Source organism: Pistacia vera, unplaced genomic scaffold, assembly GCF_008641045.1.
Source record: "Pistacia vera cultivar Batoury unplaced genomic scaffold, PisVer_v2 Contig426, whole genome shotgun sequence".
Lineage (NCBI taxonomy): Eukaryota > Viridiplantae > Streptophyta > Magnoliopsida > Sapindales > Anacardiaceae > Pistacia > Pistacia vera.
Genome location: NW_022196253.1, coordinates 699,699 through 715,121, shown reverse-complemented (window position 1 = coordinate 715,121; position 15,423 = coordinate 699,699). Strand labels below are relative to the sequence as shown.

At 38.1% G+C, this 15,423-nt stretch overlaps 1 pseudogene; it reads right to left on the bottom strand.

The window, feature by feature from the left end:
• Positions 1-10,896: 10,896 nt before the first annotated feature.
• Positions 10,897-14,097, bottom strand: LOC116143143 (annotated as a pseudogene).
• Between the last annotated feature and the right edge of the window lie 1,326 nt (positions 14,098-15,423).

Here is a 15,423-nt window from a genome sequence, read left to right as displayed (position 1 = left end):
AAAGGGGGCAAGGGAATCCATATTCCAATACATATAATCCAGCATGGAGGAAACACCCTAATTTTTCATGGAGCAATAACAATGAGCAAAAACAAGCTCCCGTTTTTCAACCTCAAGAGCAAAAATCTAATTTAGAGAATGTGTTGACCAAGTTCATTGAAGAGACAAGCAAGAGGTTTGAGAAGACTGACATCTTGGTTCAAAATCAACCAGCCTCTATTAGGAACCTTGAGACTTAAATTGGGCAAATTCACAACATATTAGTGGGAAGAGTTCAAGGAGCTTTGCCGAGTGTACAGAGAAGAATCCAAAGGAACAAGCGCATGCAATCACTTTGAGGAGTGGAAGAAGTTTGGAAAATTCAAAGGGTGAAAAACAGAGGAAAGAATAAGACCTGAAGGATGATCATCACAGCGGTGAAAATGGTGGCCGCGGCGAGCGTGAGATTGTGGAGAAATTCGTTAGAAATAGGGACAATCGCTGCGGCGATGAAGATGGTGGCCGCGGCGAGCGTGATCTTGCTCTGAATGTATCAGAAGTTTCAAACTCATCGCCGCGGCGAGCGTGCATCTAAGCAGAAACTTCCTTCAAGCCAGGCAACCCTTCCATACCCACAACAGTTGAAAAATCAGAAGCTCGATAAGCAATTTGGTAAGTTTAGTGACATGTTTCGAAGTTTACATATTAATATCCATTTTGTTGATATGCTAGAACAAATGCCGAAGTATGCGAAGTTTCTGAAGGAGATCCTCACACACGAGAAAATTCGAGGAACACGAGAAAGTTATGCTCACGGAGGAATGCAACGCGTTGATTCAAAAGAAACTACCACCTAAACTAATAGATCCAAGGAGTTTTACTATCCCTTGTATTATTAGTAGTTGTTATTTTAATAAAGTGTTATGTGATTTAGGGGCAAGTATTAACTTAATACTGTTTTCCATCTATAGGAAGCTTGGATTAGGAGAAGTGAAGCCAACCATCGTGTCTCTCCAATTAGCTGATCTATCGATAACATATCCTAGGGGGGTGGTAGAAGACGTCTTGATTAAGGTAGACAAACTGATTTTCCCAGTAGATTTCACAGTGTTAGACATGGAGGAAGATAAGGAGATACCTTTAATTTTAGGACGACATTTTCTAGCCACGAGTAGAACATTGATAGATGTCCACCAAGGGAAATTAATCTTGAGGGTAGAAGATGAGCAAGTAGAATGTGATGTTTTTGAATCCATGAAGCGTCCATTTGAACTAGACTTATGCTTTAAGATTGATGTTCTCGACGCCATAGTGGAGCAGAAATTTGAAGAGAGCTACCCCATTTTTCCTTTAGAGAATTGTTTGATGAATTCTAGAGATCAGGAGGATGAAGTTGATAGTGAACAGATTAGAGAGTGTTTAAGATACTTAAATGCTTTACCACCCTTGGTTCGTCCTGAAGCTAATTCGATTAGAGAAATTGGAGCTGTGGCGTCTCAGTCAACTTTACCAATCACAAAGGCACCTACACTTGAGCTCAAGCAACTACCATCTCATTTAAGGTATGCGTTTTTAGAAGAGGGTAAATTTTTTCCAGTCATTACTAATGCTTCTTCGAGTGTTGTAGAGGAAGACAAGTTGCTACGCATATTGAGAAAATACAAGAAGGCTATTGGATGGACAATTGGGGATATAAAAGGTCAGTCCTTCAATCTGCACGCATAAGATCTTAATGGAGGAAATTTATAAACCTACTGTCCAACCATAGAGAAGATTGAATCTATCAATGCAAAAAGTGGTCAAGAAGGAGGTGTTGAAGCTTTTAGATGCAAGAATCATATATCCAATTTTGGATAGTGCATGGGTGAGTCCAGTCCAAATAGTGCCAAAGAAGGGAGGAATGATAGTGGTCCATAATGATAACAACGAGTTGATTCCAACATGAACAATCACAGGATGGAGAGTATGTATCGACTATCACAAACTGAATTCCGCGACTCGTAAAGACCATTTTCCATTGCCATTCATTGATCAAATGTTGGAGAGGTTAGCTGGCCACGAGTTCTATTGTTTCTTGGATGGATATTCAGGCTACAATCAAATTGCTATATCACCAGAAGATCAAGAGAAAACGACTTTCACGTGCCCATACGGAACATTTGCCTATCGAAGAATGCCTTTTGGCTTGTGCAACGCTTCTGCAACTTTCCAACATTGCATGATTTCAATATTCTCTGATATGGTTGAGAAGTCCATTGAGGTTTTCATGGACGATTTTTCTGTTTTTGGAGATTTTTTTGATGATTGTTTAACTAACTTATCTAATGTTTTGCAAAGATGTGTTAACACTAACTTGGTGCTCAATTGGGAAAAGTGCCATTTCATGGAACGAGATGGGATTGTGTTAGGTCATCGGATATCCACGAATGGAATTGAGGTGGATCGAGTGAAGATTGAAGTCATTGAGAAACTACCACCTCTAAATTCAGTAAAGGCTGTCAGAAGTTTCCTTGGGCATGCGGGCTTTTATAGGAGATTCATATAGGATTTCTCTAAAATCTCTAAACCTCTTTGTGATTTATTAGCTAAGGATGTTCCTTTTAGTTTTAGTCAAGAGTGTTTAGATGCATTTAAGTGTTTAAAAGCAAAATTAATTTCTGCTCCTATTATTGTTGCACCCGATTGGGAACTACCTTTTGAACTCATGTGTGATGCAAGTGACTATGCCTTAGGGGCTGTTTTAGGACAGTGGAAAGGTAAGGTTTTGCATGTGATTTATTATGCCAGCAAGACTTTAACGGGACCACAGTTAAATTATGCAACTACTAAAAAAGAATTTTTAGCAGTAGTATTCTCTATTGGCAAATTTCGTTCTTATTTGCTAGGTACCAAGGTTATTGTGTACACTGACCATGCTGCGTTGAAGTACCTTCTAGCAAAACGGGATTCCAAGCCAAGATTATTGTGATGGGTATTGCTTTTACAGGAATTTGACTTGGAGATTAAGGACAAGAAGGAACGAAAAATCAAGTGGCTGATCATTTATCCCGATTGGAGTCCAATGAAGAAGTTCAAGAGGAAGAAAAGTCAATCAACGAATACTTCCCGGATGAGCAATTGTTTGCTATTCAAGAAGGGCCATGGTTTGCCAATATTGAGAACTATTTGGCGCAGAAAGTATTGCCTCCTGGAATGAACTTCTAAAGACGAAAGAAATTTTTTGCAGATTTAAAGTATTACTTTTGGGAGGATCCATTTTTGTATAAGCATTGCGCCGATCAAATGATAAGAAGATGTGTGCCAGAAGAAGAGATGATGAATTCATCATTGTCATTCAAGGGAAGTTGGTGGTCATTTTGGTTCGACAAAGACTGTTGCTAAAGTTCTTCAATCAGGATTTTTCTGGCCAACTCTTTTTAAAGATGTTTTTCATTTTGTTATGAGTTGTGATGAGTGTCAACGGGTTGGGAACATATCTAGGAGAAATGCCATGCCTTTAAATAATATCCTAGAAGTAGAATTGTTTGATGTGTGGGGGATATATTTTATGGGACCTTTTCCTTCTTCGTTTTGTAACCGTTTTATTTTGGTTGCTGTAGATTATGTTTCGAAGTGGGTGGAAGCTGCTGCGTTGCCAACAAACGATGCTCGCGTAGTTATCAAGTTCGTAAAGAAGAATATCTTTTCAAGGTTTGGCACGCCAAGGGCTATTATCAGTGATGGTGGTTCTCACTTTTGCAATTGCCAATTCGCAACATTGTTAAGCAAGTATGGGGTTACACATCGAGTTGCTACCCCATATCACCCACAAATGAGTGGCCAAGTCGAAGTATCCAATAGGGAGCTGAAACGAATCTTGGAAAAGATAGTAAGCACCTCTCGAAAGGATTGGGCAACCAAGCTTGATGATGCACTATGGGTGTATAGGACGACATTCAAAACACCAATAAGAATGTCGCCCTATAGGATAGTTTATGGAAAAGCTTGCCACTTGCCAGTAGAGTTAGAACACAGGTCATATTGGGCAGTAAAGTTTTTGAACTTTGACCTACAAACTGCAGGAGCAAAACGAGTGCTGCAACTCAATGAGATGGAAGAGTTTCGTAATAATGCATACGAGAATGCCCGAATCTACAAAGAAAAAACTAAGCAGTGGCATGACAAACACATTGTGAACCAGGAATTGAAGGAGGGCGACAAGGTGCTGTTGTTTAACTTAAGACTACAACTTTTTCGGGGAAAATTGCGCTCAAGATGGTCTGGCCCATTCATAATTCATCGTGTGTTTCTGAATGGGGCGATAGAGCTTCACCACCCGATGAAGGGAACATTCAAAGTCAATGGCCAACGATTGAAACCTTATATTGAGAATGAGAATTCTTCTTCAAAATCCTAATTGATGACAGAAAGGAGTCGAGCTTAAGACTTTAAACAAGCGCTTTTTGGGAGGCAACCTAAGATTTCGATTTCGTTTGGTTTTTATTTATTTTTATTTTTATTTGTATTAATTTTTCTGTTTAGTAATTTTTGTGTGTTATGTTTTTGCGTTATTTTTAGTACGTTAATCCAGATGTTCGGATTGTTTGTCAGGTTATTGACAAAACACACTCAGGGAACAATCAGATGGCAACATCACACTTTCGCGACGTTACACTTAATCGTTGTAGTGAGCGTGAATTTCGTGCATGACTAGAGGCTATTAGTGATTAATCAACTTGATCCAGCATAACTAATTTCTAACTAACTAAGTTTTCTTCTATATACCAACTTGATCCAGCATAACTAATTTCTAACTAACTAAGTTTTCTTCTATATACCAACTTGATCAAGTTGGTATATAGAAGAAAACTTAGTTAGTTAGAAATTAGTTATGCTGAGCTGTAAGTTAGTTAAGGTAGTTAGAAGAAATTAGTTAAACANGTGAGTTTAGAATCACACTCTCTGTCTCAATTTTATTTAATAAATTATAAATTTTTATACATTTTATTATTAATTCTCCAATTTATTAAGTCTCTCTCTTATTTATTAAATCTAATTTTAAAAGTCTTGTAAACTAAAATATAAATTTTATTCTTTATACTTAGAAATCAATAAAATTACTCTCTATTTACGTAAAATATACTCTTTTAAGATAAAGAAAAATGTTATTGCAAGCCTTGTTGATACCATCTGCTTTGCACAAAGCATTGATCATATCTTCAAAAACTGTTTCAGGAATAACACCCATTGGAGCCAGATCATCCAAAATCCGACAACCATATCTTCAAAAGCCTCATCAATCTTTCCACACTTAGCAAGGGCATCAATAAGTGCATTGTAGCAATATGAATCCCGTGGGCATCCCTTCTTAACCATCTCTTGGAAGAATTCCTCAGTTTCATCCACTCTCCCCGCCTTCCCCAGACCATCAATGAGATTAGAATAAAACATAGCATTAACCGCTATACCATTACCTCTACAAAACTCAAAATACTCCACCGCCTCCTCCAATCGCCCACTCTTACACAAATCAATTCAATTTGTTAAAGATCAAGTTGTTACGTATATAGAAGAAAACTTAGTTAGTTAGAAATTAGTTATGCTGAGCTGTAAGTTTATTAAGATAGTTAGAAGAAATTAGTTAAACGGCTGTGTATTATTTCTTTGTATATATAAGCAACAATGTAACAGACTTCTCATTCATTGAATAAGAGAATTCTTCTTTTTCACATTTCTTGCCCCCAAATTAACATGGTATCAGAGCTAGAATTCCAGGGTTTGAGAATTCTAAAATTCACAGAGAACTTCACTCTGTTCATCAGGAAGTCACGGCTTTACTGATTCATCAGTTCCATCTGTTTCATCAGCTTCGTTAATTGATTCATCAGTTTCGTCTGTTTCATCATTTCCTCAGGATTTCATCTATTATCTGATCTCATTTCTTCTGATCAAGAAGCTATCATCTTCATTCTTCCAAAATGGCAAATGTCAGTGCAGATGGAGAGACGCAATCTTCTGCAAATAATGGAAATGATCAATCGAGCTCAACAATCGATTTTAGTCATCAGCTTTACCTTCATCCTTCTGATACTCCAGGTGCTGTTCTCGTTTCTTTTCAATTAAGTGGTGTTGATAATTACTCATTATGGAGTAGATCTATGAGAATTGCATTGTTAGCTAAAAATAAGATTGGATTTATTGATGGAACTTACACAAAGAATAGCTTTCCAGTTAGCTTGCACAATCAATGGGATAGATGTAATGCTATAGTTCTCTCCTGGATCATGAATTCCGTTACTAAAGAACTCTTAAGTGGCATCGTTTATGCATCTAGTGCACATCTAGTATGGAAAGATTTGAAAGAAAGGTTTGATAAAGTGAATGGATCTAGAGTTTTTCAATTACATAGAGAAATAGTCACCTTAATGCAGGGAACTTCGTCCATCTCCACTTATTACTCTAAACTAAGAATGCTATGGGATGAGTACTCGTCTATTGTCCAGCTTCCTTCCTGTGAATGTTCCATGTCAAAAGTTTACGTAGATCACATGCAGAATCAAAAGTTGCTACAATTCCTGATGGGATTAAATGAGACTTATTTGCATGCTAGAAGCCAAATCCTCATGATGCAACCTTTACCATCTATCAACCAAGCCTACTCTATGCTTGTCACTGAGGAAAGCCAGAGAAGTTTATCCAATGTTGTTGCTGTAGAATCCTCTTCTGAACCAACAGTTTTCTATTCTTCATCCAACCAACAATCGGTCAAACCCAAGAAGAACTGGAATATAACCTGTGAACACTGCCATATGAAAGGACACAAAAAGGATAATTGTTATAGGATCATTGGATATCCTGCTGATTTTAAGTTCACCAGACGAAAGACTCATGCTCCATCATCAGCAAACAATGTTGCCACTAATGAATTACCTGATCACAGTCAAAATAATAACCAAGCAGCAGCACCTCCAATATTTTCCAAAGAACAGTATGCAGAGATATTAAAATTGCTCCAAAAGGAACCTGCATTAGCTCCAAATGATGCACACGTTAATATGGCAGGTATTCACTCTTACTTTTCATCCTTAAATCATGGAGTCTGCTGGATATTAGACACAGGAGCCAGTCACCATATGACAGCTTCTCTAAACACTTTGAACAAGTTGATGGGGACAGATTCTCCTTCCACAGTCAGACTTCCCAATGGAAATCATTCAACCGTAACACATACTGGATCTTGTAATATTGGTCCAGATCAGAAATTGAATAATGTGTTATTTGTGCCAGATTTCAAATATAATTTGATTTCTATCTCAAAGCTCACCAAAGACTTATCTTGCTTTGTCAGTTTTTATCCTGATTTCTGCATATTTCAGGGCCTCTCCAATGGGAAAATCCTGGGGATTGGTAAAGAATCAGAGGGTCTCTACTTCTTCATGCCTTCTCATGCATACAAGGCCAATGTTTCTACTTTGAATACTTTGAATAAAACTTTACATGTTTCGTGTTTAGCTTCTGTAAACCAGCTTTGGCATAAACGACTTGGTCATATACCATATACGAAAATGAAATATTTTTCTGGAATAAGAAGTTTTAATTCTGATAATGCTGAGTACCATTGTGATATCTGTCCTCTTGCCAAACATGTGAGAAAACCTTTTCCTATTAGCACTACAAGGGCTCCTACATGTTTTCATTTGTTGCATATGGATGTATGGGGACCATATCATACTCCTACACATAATCATTACAAATACTTCCTCACAGTGGTTGATGATCATTCTCGGGTTACCTGGGTTTTCCTCATGGCAAACAAGCATGAAGTCATACTTCATATTAAGAGTTTTCTTACTCTTATCCAGACTCAATTTTCAGCCTCTGTCAAAACTGTTCGAACAGATAATGGCTTAGAGTTTCTCAACTCTCAATGTTCAGCTCTTTTTACTTCCCTTGGGATTATCCACCAGAAAACTTGCGTTTATACTCCCCAGCAGAATGGGGTAGTAGAGAGGAAGCATAGGCACTTACTTAGTGTTGCTAGAGCCTTGAGATTTCAGGCCTCTATTCCAATCAAGTATTGGGGAGAATGTATACTCACAGCCTGCTATATCATCAATAGACTTCCAACTGATGTGCTCCAGGATAGTTCTCCTCATCAAGTTCTTTTTGGTTCTCCTCCTTCAATTGATCACTTCAAGGTGTTTGGCTGCTTGGCATATGCATCCAATCTAAGCTCAAGAGATAAATTTGGTTTCAAGGCCATCCCATCAGTCTTTATGGGATACTCTTCCACACCAAAGGGATACAAGTTGCTGAACTTACAAGATTTAATTTTTTTTGTCAACCGAGATGTCAAATTTATTGAAGACATTTTTCCATTTCAATTCCAGAAACATTCTTATATTCCATTGTTTTCAAGTGATCCTTTCAATAACATATTTTCTGATGACTCTTATCCAGCTCCTGTCAATACTGCCATTCCTGATCCTACTACTGAAGATGACCATTTCAGTCCTGGTCCTACTACTGATCTTGTCCCTGCTGCTCCTTCAATTAATTCCACATCTCCAACATATTCAGCTCCAGCATCTCCTCTTGCCATTCCTTTAAACATTAGACGTTCTGCCAGATCACATAGACCTCCAATTTGGTTGCAGGATTACATTACACCTTCAGCTCATTACTCCATTTCAGATGTTCTCTCTTATGACCATCTTTCTTTATCTTACAGGTGTTTCCTTTCTTCCATTTCTCGGATCAAGGAACCTGTTTCATTTGCTGAAGCTTCTCAGGATCCTAATTGGATTGTTGTAATGCAAACCGAAATCACTGCATTAGAAGCCAATAAAACCTGGCAACTTGTTTCTCTCCCTGCAGGAAAGCAGCCGATTGGCTGCAAGTGGGTTTACAAAGTCAAGTACAATTCTGATGGTACCTTAGAGAGATACAAAGCTCGACTTGTGGCCAAGGGCTATAATCAACAAGCTGGTATCAACTACATAGAAACATTCTCCCCGGTGGCAAAGATGGTCACTGTCAGATCAGTCCTTGCGTTAGCTTCTATTCATGCTTGGCCACTCTTTCAACTTGATGTGTTTAATGCCTTCCTGCAAGGGGATCTTCATGAAGAAGTTTACATGTCTTTACCTCAATGATTTGGCACTCAGGGGGAGAACACAGTCTGCAGACTGCTCAAATCCTTGTATGGATTGAAGCAAGCAAGTAGACAATGGAATCACAAGCTCACTGAAGCCTTGATTATAAATGGTTACTTACAAAGTAAATATGATTACTCTTTATTCACCAAACGAGAAGGAAGCAATATAGTCATCATGCTTGTCTATGTAGATGACATCTTGATAACAGGGAGCTGCACTAAGATGATAGATCAGTTGAAGTTCATATTGCAGGATAATTTCAAAATGAAAGACCTTGGTCACCTTAAATTTTTTCTTGGAATTGAAGTTGCTAGGTCCTTTGAAGGAATTGTTTTAAACTAGAGAAAATATGCACTAGAACTCATTTCGGAGGCTAGATTGTCTGCTGCAAAACCTGCTGACACTCCTCTTGAACAAAATCTAAAACTGACTTCATATGAGTATGATCAAAAGTTCCCACCGGTTGAAAAGGATGAGTTGTTGTCAGATCCTAGTGTATTCAGGAGGATGGTGGGAAGATTGTTATATCTAACCATGACCAGGCCAGACATTTCATTCGCTGTCCAGACTTTAAGTCAGCACATGTAGACTCCTAAACAATCACATATGGAAGCAGCATTGAGGGTTATAAGATATGTGAAAAAGGAACCAGCACTTGGGTTGTTCATGTCCGCAAAAAGTACAAAAGAGTTAATTGCCTTTTGTGACTCAGATTGGGCAGCTTGTGCTGTCAGTAGAAAATCAGCATCAGGATACTGCATCAAGATGGGAGATTCTCTTCTGTCTTGGAAATCAAAGAAACAAAATACTGTGGCAAGATCATCTGTAGAAGCAGAATATAGAAGCATGGTTGTAGCTGTTGCAGAGTTAGTTTGGTTAACAGGCTTGCTTAAAGAGCTTGATGATGAAGCCAAATTACCGGCATTGCTCTACTGTGATAATAAGTCAGCATTGCAGATTGCGGCAAATCCCATGTATCATGAGAGAACAAAACACATAGAGATAGATTGTCATTTTATAAGAGAGAAAATTCAAAGTGGTTTGATCATTGCAAAATATATACCAACTGGAGAACAATTGGCAGATGTGATGACGAAAGGGTTGGGAAGGCTACAACATGAAAAACTTTTGTCCAAGTTATGCTTGAAAGATATACATAAGATGCCAACTTGAGGGGGAGTGTTAAGGATCAAGTTGGTATATAGAAGAAAACTTAGTTAGTTAGAAATTAGTTATGCTGAGCTGTAAGTTAGTTAAGGTAGTTAGAAGAAATTAGTTAAACAACTGTGTATTATTTCTTTGTATATAAGCAACAATGTAACAGACTTCTCATTGATTGAATAAGAGTATTCTTCATTTTCACGTTTCTTGCCCCCAAATTAACAATAGACAATGAAAGACTTAGCAGCTGAGAATTGGAAAAGAGCCATGTATCTTTACTCATATAATCAGCCTTTTCTTTAAAACGCAATACAACATGGTAAACTGTTGTTCTTGTTAGCTAATATAGCACATGGGGACGAAGTCAATAACAAAGATAAACAAAAGAAGGCAACCAAGTTTATTCTTTGAAATTTCTGATTACCTTTAACTAAGATGAGATTAATACCCAAAAATATAAAAATTACCAAGAAAAAAATTCAATTCCCAATATATATATATATATATAAAACGTATATGTTAATTATTGAACTACAAAGTGATTAAACTTAAAGAATACAATGAATGTAGGTTTTTTTAACAAATCAAATAATTGTTGCTATGCCTGGATTTTAAATATCTACTTCTTCCATTTGAGATAGCTGAAAATTTGTTTGTTTGGCACAGGTATCCACTTGAGTACCCAACCAATCGATCAAGAGGCAGTAGCAATACCAATACATGCACCCGATTGGCCCCAGTTTAGCCTCTCTGTATCTGCAAACTTCTTCAGAAATTCCACCATCAACACTTGAAGAACAATGGTTATCCCAATAATTCCCAAAAACAATATGCTCTTATGTATCCCTTGAAAGACATTTTTCTTTTCAAGCTTTCTCGTGTTGAATTCACTGTAAGACTTGGCAAAGGACAAATGTGTTGAAGATCAAGGTATCCTTCACCTTCTCATTAACACCAAAAATTGATTCACCTCTGAACTGTAAGGTCAACAGGATGGCTATCTGATAAAAAGCTTGACCTAGAATATTTCTCCACATAACATTGGTGATAAGCGGCTCGGTACGACCCACAGGTGGTTTATCCATGAGCTCCTCCGTGGGCCGCTCTGTAGCCAGAGCTAGGGCACCTAATGTGTCCATGATCAAATTCACCCACAACAATTGGACTGCTGTTAGAGGTACTTCACCTGCAGAAACTGCTGCCACAAAGTTTATCACAAGAGCAGCGACATTTACCGTAAGCTTGAACTGAATAAATGTCTGGATATTGGTATAGACACATCTTCCCCATCTCAAAACCGTGGCTACTGAACCAAAATTATCATCCATGATGACAATATCTGAGCTCTCCTTGGCCACTTCAGTGCCTTGAATTCCCATAGAAAGTCCTATATTTGCTTCCTTCAGAGCTAGTGCATCGTTTGTGCCATCCCCGGTGACTGCAACTACATGACCTTTCTGTTTCAGGCATTGTACCATGAGCAATTTATCAAAAGGAGAAGATCTTGCCATCACACATATTTTGTCAACTTTCTCCATTCTCTCTTTCTGTGTGTAGTTTCTAAATTTCTCTCCTTCTACCACAGCAGTGGACATGTCCTGATTTGGCGTCAATATTCCACATTCAATGGCTATGGCTTTTGCAGTAAAAACATTATCACCAGTTATCATTTTGATGTTTACTCCAGCATACTGGCAATCTTGCACAGCTTGCTGTCTTCATTTAGCTTTTGTAGATCTTTTACATCTTCATGCTTTTCCACTGACACTTGTTTATGCGCAAAAGCAATGCATCGAAGACTGTTAGCTGCCATATCTTGAATAATTTGCTCAAATTGCTCCCTTGCGCCATGATCCAGAAATTCCAATTTTCCCGTAGCATCATAGAAACTTGAACACATAGCTAGAATCATCTCTGCTGCTCCTTTCCAGTGCACATGGATTGTGTTGTCTGTCTTCTTCCTTATCATAACCCCACTCCTTTTCTTTTCCGAATTGAAGGCTTCGACTTGGAGAATAGTCCAACTCTGCTTCATTTCTTCCATATCCATGTCAAATTCGTGCACAGCCCAATAGAGAATAGCCTTTTCTGTGGGACTGCCAGAGAACTCACATTGAGCTCCTGAAGTTGCTCTGTAAACACAATCAGTCGTATTCAGAGCAACCCCTTGTTGGATCAATTCAACGACCCATCGACATATTGAAGAAGCAGCACCTTCTTCTATAAGTTCTGGGCCAAGCCAAAACCTTGTCACCTTCATCTGGTTTAGAGTGAGAGTGCCAGTTTTATCAGTACAAATGACTGTTGCAGAACCCATTGTCTCACAGGCAAGAAGCTTTCTCACCATTGCTTGATCAGCCATCATTCTCTTCATTGAATACGCAAGAGTAAGTGTAACAGCCAACGGCAGACCTTCGGGGATAGCAACAACTACAATAGTTACCGCAGCAGCCACGATCGCCACAACAGCATTCATTATGTCGTCAACCTTTGTCTTGCTACCATTAAACTCTCGGTTTCCATTGCTGTCTGTTGTATTTCCTGTGAAGTAGCGAACCAACAAGACTACAAGAACTAAGAAAGCAACTGTTAATCCAACCATACCTATCGATGAAGTTAGCTTGTTAAGTCGAGCTTGTAGAGGTGTCTGTTCACCGGTGTCACGACTGATTTGGCTCATCATTTGGCCCCATGTTGTGTTCATGCCGACTGATGTTGCAAGCATACGAGCATACCCATCAACCACTTTGGCGCCAGAAAACAAGAACGGATTCTGGCAGCTGTTTACCTCCACATGATCACTCTCCCCTGTCATGCTTGACTCGTCAACTTGTAAGGAATGCCCATCAAGGAACAATCCATCAGCAGGAACTTGGTCTCAAATTTTCAAGCAAATTACATCTCCAACAACAATTTCAAAAATTGATATTTTTTGGCGACGACCATTTCTAACGACTTCAATTTGGATATTGTTGCTGACTTTTGATAACTTTTCAAATTGTCGATTTTGCCTGTAATTACTTACAGTTGAGACAGCGATGACAAGAAAGACAGCTACAAAAATGCTTCCACCGTCATACCAACCTTCTTTCGGACCATGTTCTTTTATGCCAAAAGCAAGAGAAAGTGCTGCACAGCCTAAAAGAATCCATATGGTAAGGTCTTTAAAAGCTTCAACGACAAAATGGAAGAAGCTCTTCGATGGCGGTTTCTTATACGTGTTTGAACCTTATGCTTCATGTCGGCGAGCAATATCTTCCTCGCTGCTGCAGATTCCACCTTCGCTGTCTGTTTTAAGAGCAAAAGCTACACCATGAATGCCATCTAACTGTTGAAGTTGGTCTAGATTTTTCTCTTTCACTAGGTTAGTGAGGCTTTTGGGATCAATCTTGAAGAAATCATTTTCTAGTTTACCATTGTAAACACTCAGAACAGTATAAGACGGAGAGCGCGAAACCTTATTATTGATTTTTTCGGTTGCAACATCTTCGTCACTTGGGCTGGAGCAAATTCCACCATCATTATCCGTTTGAAGAGCAGTAGCTATGCCATTAGTCTCCACAAACTTTCGAAATTGGTCAGGATTGGTCTCCTGAACAAGTTGATTATCGGATGTACCCGCATAAATACTTAAAACAGCATAAGAGGGACAGCGGGAAGTTGTTTTGGCGGTAGTTTTCTTGGGTGGAGACAGAAGAGTTCTGACACAGTAGATTTTATTAAAGGCTGAGCGCCATTTCTTGTTGGGTGAGCTAAGGCTGGCAGCAGTATCAAGTAATGATTCTATGCAACCAACATTTGGATGGAGAAAGATAGACATAATAGACGCCGTGTGTAAGAACTGAAAGAATATGGCTAAATTAATTATAATTTTTGTTTTTTTTTTGTTACTTGAAAATAATTTTCTAAATTCAGTTATATGTTAATATTTTTAGTACACTAAAATTTCTTTAATATATTATTTAAAAAAAAAAAGAATTATAATTAAATTCTAATCAGATGAAACTTAATTGTTTGTTCTTGTTTTCAGATTTCAAAACATAAAATAAGACTGAAAAGAAAATGTAAAATACAGTTTTCTGTTCTTTCTCTTTTTTACTAAGCAAGGAATTGATAATATAGCAACAATAAGAGAGGTAGAAAAGAGAAAATAGAGTAGAAATAAAGGGTAATAAGAATATGAAATTTATTTATAGAGTAGCAATAAATATGTTTAATGATATTGCAGTTAACAATATAGAGGAAATAACTAATAAGAATGCCTTGTGGTTGTGGTGGTTGCTCAAAAAGAGTACGGAACGAGAATGAGACTTAGGATAATCTTTGGGTTTTTAAAAAATACTGGGATATTAGTAGGATCAATTGGAAAGCCTTAGAGCTTCAATCATATTTATATAGCCAAAGCGCGTGTAGAAAGTTCTCGTCCCACGGTGTAACTTCGTCACTAAGGATAAGGATGATCAAGAATTGACTCATTGAGTAGCTTTAAATATTCAATTACTTTCAGGTAAGATATAACTTTAAAAAAGTGAATTTACCATTTACTTCCTTTTTCAATCGAGTTAGCGACATGTTTCAAAATATGGCCCATTGACAAATTCATACCCGCCCATCTTTCAAATTACTTTTTACTAGCCAGAGCAGAAATCAGCTAACAGTTTTCATTGTTATAAAGGGTAGTATGGTCATAAGACATTTGCAAGGAAGGGTAAAATGGTCCGTTGCTATTTAGCACAGGAAATCGAAATTTCAATTTAGGGCTGGGGCGATGAAGGAAAATGGTCAGGTGAGGTGTGTGATCCTTTGCTGTTCCCTTCTTCTCCTTGAATCAATGGCGTCTGTCTTATTAGATGAAGTGGCAGTAGTCTCTAAATCTTTTCAAAATTCTTCTTCCATTCCACACCGAAAAAGAAAACTTTTGCTTCAATCCTCACAAAGTCTGTTGACTTCCCTGGTGATATCACGCAAATCCCTCCACCTCTTCTCTTGTTGGCGGAGATACAACCTATATTAATATCTTTATCAGGACGAACTGAAACCCCCAAGGTTCCCGTTTGTCTTCTCCCACCGATCGTCAGCTACTGTTACGTCAGGGATTCGGATTTGTCAGCCAAATTCCAGTCAATTCCTACAGCCAAAACTACCC